Genomic DNA, 9,930 nt, shown 5'->3' with positions numbered 1-9,930 from the left:
CTCCCCCATGACCCACTCCATCTAAGAAGGCTAGTTGTTCAATATTTACCAGAACATCACTGGTTTAAACCAGTCACTTTCTAGTATGGAATTTGCAATAATTATTTTACTTCTGTGTACATCAAATTTCTGAATTGCCAAATGAAAACACCAATACCCACCTTAAAACCTTGTTGAAATTACTAAAATTGATGCTATTTTTAAAAAATCATCTAATATTCATTAGATGCCCCAAATGAGTTACTTACAGTTGAATTCAAATGGACTTTGCGCTCAAAGAGTTCAGAAGTTACTGGATATTCTGAAGATTATCAGGTATAAAATATTAAGAAAAAGCACATGGTTTAGTTCATAAGCTTATATTAAGAACACATCTGCACAAGTATATACATCTTTGCATAGTGTTGCAATTATTAATATTGTCCAAAAAATAAATGTAATATATGGATCTGAACAAAAGAATAACAATATATATTTTGTTATTCTCAAACCCAAAGGGATAAAATCTCTAAGAACTTAGGTAAGATTTCTAAGAACTCTAAGAACTTAGGTTAGACTACCAGAGAAATATAAAATGGCATCTGTTTTTCATTCATACATTTGTTCTTTGTACGATCACATGGATGCCTATTCTATGCTAGACATTTCTCTGATGATGGTGGGGACAACATGAAATACTGAAACTTTATAATGACAATACCAGCTTACAGCTCTTGGCATATAGAAACTGTGATACTGGCTAATATTTTTTATGTTTTTTCATGTGCAAGATAGTATTCTAAATACCCTATACTTATTATTATTAGACCTCAAATTTGCAAATAAGAAAACTAAAGTATAGAAAGTTATGCAATTTTCTCAAGATTTTATAATTAATAAGTGACAAATATGAAATTTGAACCCAGCGTTTCACAGTTAAGCAAATTTAAAAGCACAGTGGTGTTACTATTTTCCATTATGAAGTTGGAAAATGTTAGAGTCATCATTAAAAAATAGACATTTAAAAACAATGAAATTAAATGAATAAGCAAGGACTGTCTTTCCCTATTATGTTGATTCTTCAAGTTAATGAACATGGAATGTCTCTCCATGTATTTAGGTGGCATAAAAAACTTCATTCAACAGCACTTTGAAGCTTTAGAATACAGATTCTGTAAATGTTTTGTTAGATTAATAGTTAAATATTTATTTTTGGTGGGCAATTGTAACTGGTTTGTAACATGCATGTCATTGCTTATGCATGTTACTGTTAATATATAGAAGTGAAATTAGCTTTTGTGTGGTAATTTTGTGTTATGTGACCTTGCTGAATGTATTTGTTAGTTCTAGGACTTCTTTTGTAGATGTTTGGAGGGAAATTTTCTATGTTGTGTTGGTTTGAAACTGTTATGTACCCCAGAAAAGCCATGTTCTTTTAATCCAGTCTTGTGAAGGCAGACCTATTTGCTGATGGGACTTTTAGATTAGGTTGTTTCCATGAAGATGTGACCCCGCCCATTCAGGATGAGTCTTGCTTCACTTGCTGGAGTCCTTAAGAGTGCTCAGAGAGTTTAGAGAAGCTGAGAATGGAAGTACACCAGGAAGAAGCAAGAAGAACCCACAGGAGCTCAAAAGAGCCATCTGAAACCAGAAGCCAGGAGAGATAGACAACAGATGTTGCCATATGCCTTCCCATGTGACAGAGGAACCCCGGATACCAGCTTCCTTTCCTCCAAGAAGGTATGTTCTTGTTGGTACCTTAGTTTGAACATATTCACTATCTTATAATTGTAACTTTTAACTTAATAAATCGCCTTTGCAAAAGCCAATCCATTTCTGAAATATTGCATTCCAGCAGCTTTAGCAAACTGAACAGATTCTGGTACCAGGGAAGTGAAGTGCTGCGATTTGCAAATACCAAAAGTGCTGGACAGCACTGTAAATGGATAAGGGGAAGGTGCTGGAAGAATTGTGATATGCTTGGTAGAAAAGTTCTGAATTGCTTTGAACAGGCTGTTGGTGGAAATGTGAACCCTAAAGATACTTCCAATAACACCTTGGACATAAATGATGAATATGTCATTCCAAACAGGAAGGAAGGTGACCCTTGTTTTAAGGTGGCATAGAATTTGTCAAAAATGAGTCCTGGTGTTGGACGGAAGGTAGAATTTAAAGAGACATGTTGGGATACTTAGCTGATATTTCCAAACTAAACGTGAATAATGCAGCCTGGCTTCCCCTTGCAGCTTATAATGCAATGTGAGAATAAAGGAACAAGCTGAGATCTGAACACTAAGAAACCAGAAATTGATAGTTTGGAAAGTTCTGAGTTTTTGGAATATGAGACCCCTGAGGCTAGTATCCCACATGAGGATTTTTAATTTTTTTTATTGTGAAATCTAACATATGAACAAAAAAAGCAGTGAATTTCCAAGTACATTTTAACAAGTTCTTATAAATTAGGTTTTAAAGTTTTGTATGGTTTACAATTCCATGATTTTTCATTTTTTTCCTTCTAGCTGCTCCAAGACACTGGAGACCAACGGAAATATCTATATAATGATTTAGCAGTCATACTCATTTGTTAAATCTTATCTTCTCAGTTATACTCCTCCTTATGTTTAAATAACATATATACATAAAAGCAATACATCTCAAGGTACATTGCAACAGTTGTAGAACACGTTTCAAAGTTTGGTATAAGTTACAATTCTACAATTGTTTAGTTTGCTGGGGTCCTTTAAAGGGGAAACGTTTCAAAAAAGCTGAGATGCTGGAGAACAGTGTCTTCAGAGTCAACATAAATGTAGATGTTTGGAAATGGAGAAGCACCGGGGACTTTAATACCTGGATATCATGAGCTGAGAGAGCTAACAGGAGCTAGACAGGAATCAGAGCCCAGCATGGCAGAGCCATGCTGCCATGTACCTTTCCATGAGATGCTGATCTAAGAGATGACACCACCCAGTTTTGCTCCAGAGAAGCTAAGTCAAGACACAGATACTTAGAGAAAAAGTCACTGAAATCAGAAGCTGGAAGTAATAGAATCAGGACCAAGGACCAGTAGATGCCAGCCACACGCCTTCCCATGTGACAGACTTTGGCTTTTTTTGAGTCTTAGAACTGCAAATGTATAACTTAATAAATTCACTTTTTAAAAACCATTCAATTTCTATATATTGCTTTCTGGCAGCATTAGCAAAGTAAAACAAGCCCTGAGGATGAAACATCATTCTAACAATGACTCTCAGATTTTGAAATCGAATAATGAAGCTTATCCTTCAGGTTTTGAGAACTGTTCAGGATTTTGATCCTTGTTTTCCTTGTAATTTCTCAGTATGAAAATGAAAAGGTTTTCCTTATGACTGTCCTTCCTTTGTGTATCTGAAGCAGATAACTTGTTTCACAAGTCCACAGCCAGAGGAGAATTTTGCCTTAGTACAGACAATGCCTTTTTAATTAATTTTGATAAGACTTTGTGCTTGATATTGTTACTGAAATGATTTAAGAATATTGTGATAGAATGAATGTATTTTGTATGGGAATGAACATATCTTTTGGGGGTCCACAGTACCGAATGTGCTTGTTTGAAACTTTATGTACAGCAGAAAAGCCACATTCTTTTAACTCAATCTTGTGGAGGCAGAGCTCTTGTTGGATGGGACTTTCTGCTTAGGTTGTTTCCTTGGAGGTGTCACCAGCCCATTTAAGGTGGGTCTCGATTCACTTGCCTGTGTCCTTAAGAGAACTGAGAGAGTTTAGAGAAGCCAAAAAAGAAAACATCCCAGGGAGAAGCAGGAAGGACTCACAGGAGCTGAAAGAGCCATTTGAGACCAGAAGCCAGGACAGAAGGACAGCAGATGGTGCCATATGCCTTCCCATGTGACAGAGAGACCCCAGATACCAGGTTCCTTTTCTTCAAGAAGGTATGTTCTTGTTGGTGTGTGTATTTGACATTTACACTCTCTTAGAATTGTAATTTCTAAATTAATAAATCACCTTTGTAAAAGCCAATCCATTTCTGGAATGGCTTTAGCAAACCAAAACAGCTGCTAATAGGTATAGTTTTAGTCTTCTTTTTCAGGTTGTATGAGCTTATTTTCTTTGCATTATTTCATTGTCTATAAATTCTAATACTACATGGAAAGTTGTAAGAGTGGACAATTTGCTTTGTTGTTGATTTTAGGGGGAGTCATTCAGTCTTTCACTGTGAGTATCATGTTACCTGTATGTTTTTTGCAGATGAATTTTATCAAGTTGAGGACTGCCTCCCTCTCTTTCTCCCCCCAGTTTTAGTTTACAGGGAGGTTTCATCATGAATATATATTATATTCTGTCAAATGCTATGTCTGTGTCAATTGGTATTGAGTCTATGATGTCTCTGCTTTAGCCTTTTGATAGGGTGAATTGCATTTATTGAGTTTTAGACATTGAATCACCTTTGAACAACAGTAATAAAATCCATTTGAGCTTAGTGTATAAATATTTTTATATATGGCTGGATTCAATTCACTGTTTTTTGAGGAATTCTTACGTTTAAATTCATGAGGAATAATTATGTGAATTTTTCTTTTCTTTTGCATTGTCTTTGATTTTCCTATCAGTGTAATACTGGCATCATAAAATAAATAAGGAAGCTGTTTAAATGCAGTGTTAATTCTAATTCAATTGTTTGGTAGAGTCATCTGTTAATGGAATTTTTTATTTTAAGGGGTTTTTAACAGCAAATCAGTATAATAGATACAGATCTATTCACATTCTCTATTTTAATTTATAGTTTTCCAGGAATTGGTCCATTTCTTCAAATTTTCAAATTTATTAGCAGAAAATTATTCATTGCATTTCCTTATTATTCTTTTAATTGCTATAAGATCGGTTGCAATATTCCTTGGTGTAGTCTTAATATTAGTGACATATCTTTCCTCTTTTTGTCTTTGTCAGTCTTGTTAGAGGTTTATCAATTTTATTAAATTGTTCAAATAATTTTGATGATTTTGCTTTAATTTTTTATTTCTTACAATTTTAGTGTTTTCAATTGCATTAATTTTTATTCTTATCTGTATTATTTCTGTCCGTCCTCTGGCTTTGGGTTTATCTTGTTATTTATGTAAGAACTTAGATTGTTAAATGGAGAATATTCTTTTATAATGTGTACTATCTGATGTGCTTTTCTAATGTAGTGCTATTAGTTTTCCTCTTAGCACTTCCTTAGCTAGATCCCATATACTTAAATATATTTCGTTTTCATTTACACTCAGTTCTGTGTGTTTGAATTCTCCTTGGGCACTTCTTTTTGACCTTTTGTAATTTTCTAAGGTTTTAGGCTTTGTTTGTTTGTTTTTCCTGTTGTTTTTTTAGTTATTTGTTTCCAGTTTAGTCTATTATGCTTATATAACATACTCTGTATTAATTCTGTTCTTTAAAATTTTGAAGATTTTTTTTAGCGGCCTAGGAGATGCTCAATATTGGCGAATGTTAAATAGCTGTTTGAAAAAAAGTGTATTCTGTTTGGGAGTGGAGTGCTCTGTATATGCCAATTAGATCCTTTGGTTGATTGAATTGTTCAAATCTTCTGTAACTTTGCTCTAGCAGTTCTACAATTGCTAAAAGTTGAGTGTTGAAGTTTGCCATTTTAACTTCAGGTTTTTCTATTTCTTCTTTCTCGTCTAACAACTTAGCCTCTTGTATTGTTTCTTTTGTTTCTTATATACAAACATTTAAGATAATCATACCTTCTTGATGGATTGAGTACTATATTATCAGGTCTCCGGTAAATTTCTTGTTTCTGCAATATACATTAAATTATATGAACATAGCCACTCCTACTTTTTGTGATTAATATTTCCATGGTATATGGATAGACATATATAGATATACTTGTACTCTCAACCTATGTCATCATATTTGAACTGACTTCCTTATAAACGGTGTATAGTTAGGATGAGTCTTTTTTTTTCCCACTCTCTCAATATCTACCTTATAAATGGAGCATTTAGACCATTTACATTTATGTTAATTATCAATATATTAGGGCTTTCTCTTTGTTTTCTTTGTTTGCTTGCCTTTCTGTGGGGCACTTGAAGAGTTTCTAAGACTCTGTCTTAACTTATTTATAATATTTTTGAGTATTTTTCTTTGTACAGTTGTCTTACTGCTTGCTCTAATACAATATACATTTGTGATTTATCACAGTTTAATAGCATTGATGTTTTAACACTTAGAATACAACAAGTAAACCTTTCTTCCATTTAGGTACTTTTACCTTCACCACTTTTCAAATATCCTGGCCTTTTTTTTCAGATAGTCTTATAATTTTTGTTTCGGACACCAAATAGGATATTGAAAACTCATATACAGCTTATCATATGGAGTTTACCCACATTTTTGCTCTTTCCAATATTCATTTTTTCCACCATGTGCCATGGTCTCTTCTTTCATTAGTTCCTTTCTGTTTGGAGACCTTTCTTTAGTCTTTTGGAAAGGGTATGTTTGCTGTATGACACATTTTTTTGGTTTCCTTTGTCTTAATTGAAATAATCTTGCTAGTTCAGGAAGTGCTTTGGCTTAATTTTTCATAAGTATAACAGAGATGTGTTTAAGCACATTATTTCTCTATTATTTAGATATTGTAATTTCCATTTCTCTGACCTGAATTTCACTGGTTCTTTCCACTCTACCAATCAAGATATATACATATATATATATATATATATATATATATATTTGAGAGTTTCTGTTTCTCTTGTTTAATGTTCCAAGAGAATATCATTACCTCTTAAGGAAGCATTTTTATTATGGCTTCTATAAAACCCTTGCCAGCTAGTTCAAATGCTGATTCATCTCAGTTTATTGTCTTTTCTCATTCATGTTGTGATCTTCCTATTTCTTGTATCACAATTGAGTTATGGTTGTATCCTAAGATTTTCAATATTATATTATGATACTCCAGATCATTTTGCATCTTTTTAAGGAGGCAGTGCCCTTGTTGAAGTGTAGTGGCAAGGCTGAATCTGTTTGAATTATCAATTTCCCACTAGGTCCCACCAATATATTCCCAGCAACGTGGAATGTTGACATACTGCCTGTTTCAGATGTGTGAAGTGGACGTTATTTCTGTCTCCAGCCTTCTGATACCCCGCCAGAGAAAGTGGAACACAGCCTTGTTGCTTCCATATAGAAATGTAAACTCAGTGCCCAAGTGTATCCTGCTGACTCCAGGGTGGGAGAAGCAGAGGGATACCTCAATTTATTACGTAGTTGCTACATGGTGGAGGCAGTACCTCATCTCCTCAATGGACTATGCTAGGCCTGACTGACACCAGAAAAAGAAGAAGGGTATAATTGTGCTGTTCTGATCAACCCCACCTCCCACCATCTCATTCCTTCTTGTTGATGGCAGTTGAGAGTGGAAGCGTTGCTCCTCTTTGGGACTCCTGGCACCAGGGGGCAGTAGTGAGGCAGAATGTGACTAGCATAGTGTCTCTAGGCTTCTTTGTTGGGTTATGTCCAGGAATGTTTTTTAAGTTGTAATAGAAAGGAACTAAAAGGAATGTAGAGACACCATCTTGGTTGGAACCAGAAATTCACACAAGGTTTTGTTTTGTTATTTTTTAATTAATGAGAAACAAACAAACAAAAAATCCTTTTTGAGGGGATAATATTAACTTTAGGTTTTCTTTTAATATTTATTTGATTTCAAGTGTGTATTAGAAATCACAGTATATACTTTTTCTAGCTATTAAATACCAAATCATTTTTTTTCCACATTTGGAGGGCATTTTCCATAATTTTACACTGAAAAATTTCTATGCAAATGAGTCATGCCTGAACTGTAGGTACTAAAAGAAAACAACAGTATTCTACATCTATAAAATTATTTTTGAAAAATCTTTACAAATATAGTCAATCTAATTCATATAGTATTTTGTAATTAACAATATATTTCATAAATTTCACAACTACGCAGTTAAGCACCTATGTGCTCTTTTGATTTTTGGTAGGTCTAAATATATTGATAAATATTATTGATAGTTCAGTTTCCTTAGTTTCCTACTAAGTTTAAAACACTGATAGTTCAATTTGAAAATGCAGACTGGTCTAGGACTTTTATTATGCTAATCTGGATTTATTTAGCATAGAGAATGCCTATTATTGGGAGTATAATATTACCCTATTGTGCAACAGTTTTCAGCATTAATCTAAGGATATTCTGTGGTACTTGAAGATCTGGTAAATATTTAAATCATGTTTTTTTAGATATCTTGTAAGTGTAACATTTTGATCAAGTATACACAAGAATAGACCTACTTATATGCTATAAATTGAAAATTAAAATGTGTTTCTAACATTTAATTAAAAATACGGGAATAATTACTTTACTATATACACAATGTATATTACTTACAAATAATGTTAATAATGAAATATTCTCTTCACTAATAACTATTTTGGGGGAAATGAAATATAATTAAATGAATAGTTAGTATAATTTTGGACAATGAAGTCATTTATGAGCTTTCTATACAGAACAAAAATAGTTAAACATGTTTCCTAATTCAGAATTTCCTTAAAGGAACTGTATACCACCTAGTGATCTAGTGGCAAAATTACAACATTTAATTCACCACTTTTTCTACAAGCTTCATCATTATCATATTATGAGAGACAAAAAAAAAAACAAAAAAGAGGATAGGAAAGAATAACCTTTTTAATTAAGCTTGAATTGAACATCTTACTTTGGTATAATAACTTTCTGGGAAAATTTCCAGGTATTCAATTATTCCTTTTAATTTGCACCTTAGCAGATAAGGTGCACCCAAAAAAAGAGGTGTGAACTTTTGTGACTTCATAAATACTCGTGTAATGCTGCAACCCATGTTCATTTATGTTTACCTAGAAGTATATATTATTCCTGATTGTTATTAATTATAGTGTATATGTTTAGTATACTCATATGCTCTTAGGTGTCTGTTCCATATGAATATATATTGGAAAAACTGTTGAAATTCTGCTCTGACATAATGTTGAAGCAAGGACTTAAAGAACGTTGGAAAGACTGATATTAAAAATACATAATTAGAGGGAATAGTGTGGAAAAAAGGGCATTTTCTCTCCTTCCGTTTTTCTCCTTTACACAGTTTATTTAAGAAGATACGCTGAATTGACTGTCAGAAATTGGCAGACTGATACTGTTGAGATTTCCTTATGGTTTATTTCAAAATTTATTCAAAGCTTGAGATTTCCTTTTATTTTTTTCCCTCGTTGACTACTAAAATTATTCTGGATCCATAGTTCCCATCCGTTTCACATTGTTCAAATTCACAATCTAATCCAAACTTCCTTACTTTCAATGAATATTTTAAAAGCAAATCACATTCATCCAACAAAAATGCTCAATTCCCATCCTCTCTATCTCAAAACAGCCCTGCATCTTCATTCATTCTCCTTGTTGCCTCTATAGCATGAGGAAGATGTCAAATTCTTCCTCCTCCTTTTGAGAGTTACTGTCTTAGTTCTACTCCATCCCAAGTTCCCTCAACTGAGCTCTATTAAATATCCCCATTCACCTTTATAGCATCCATCTTTGTCTCTTCAGCTCCTTCTCTTGGGTTTATCTTCATAGATAGAACAAAAACATAAAATAATATAGTTTCTTGATCATGGAACCCAAGTGTTTCTCTCTATTTACCCAATCTATCTTCTATACTCTACATTCAGATAAATTACTTCTGATTAGCAAAATTGAACATATTATGCAACCATTTTTTTTCACTCTGATATCAAAGTTTAGGGGGCTGTGATTTTTAATTTAATGTTTGATTATGTAAAATATATACATGGTTACAAACCAAATAAAGGACTATCCAGAGAATTGTAGATTTATCCTACTACCTCCACACTATTTATTCCTTCTAACTTAGACTTCTATTATTATTTATTTTAATTTAGGAA

This window comes from Tamandua tetradactyla, chromosome 3 (assembly GCF_023851605.1).
Source record: "Tamandua tetradactyla isolate mTamTet1 chromosome 3, mTamTet1.pri, whole genome shotgun sequence".
NCBI lineage: Eukaryota > Metazoa > Chordata > Mammalia > Pilosa > Myrmecophagidae > Tamandua > Tamandua tetradactyla.
The sequence above is the reverse complement of the archived record's forward strand: the minus strand, read 5'-3'. Positions refer to the sequence as shown.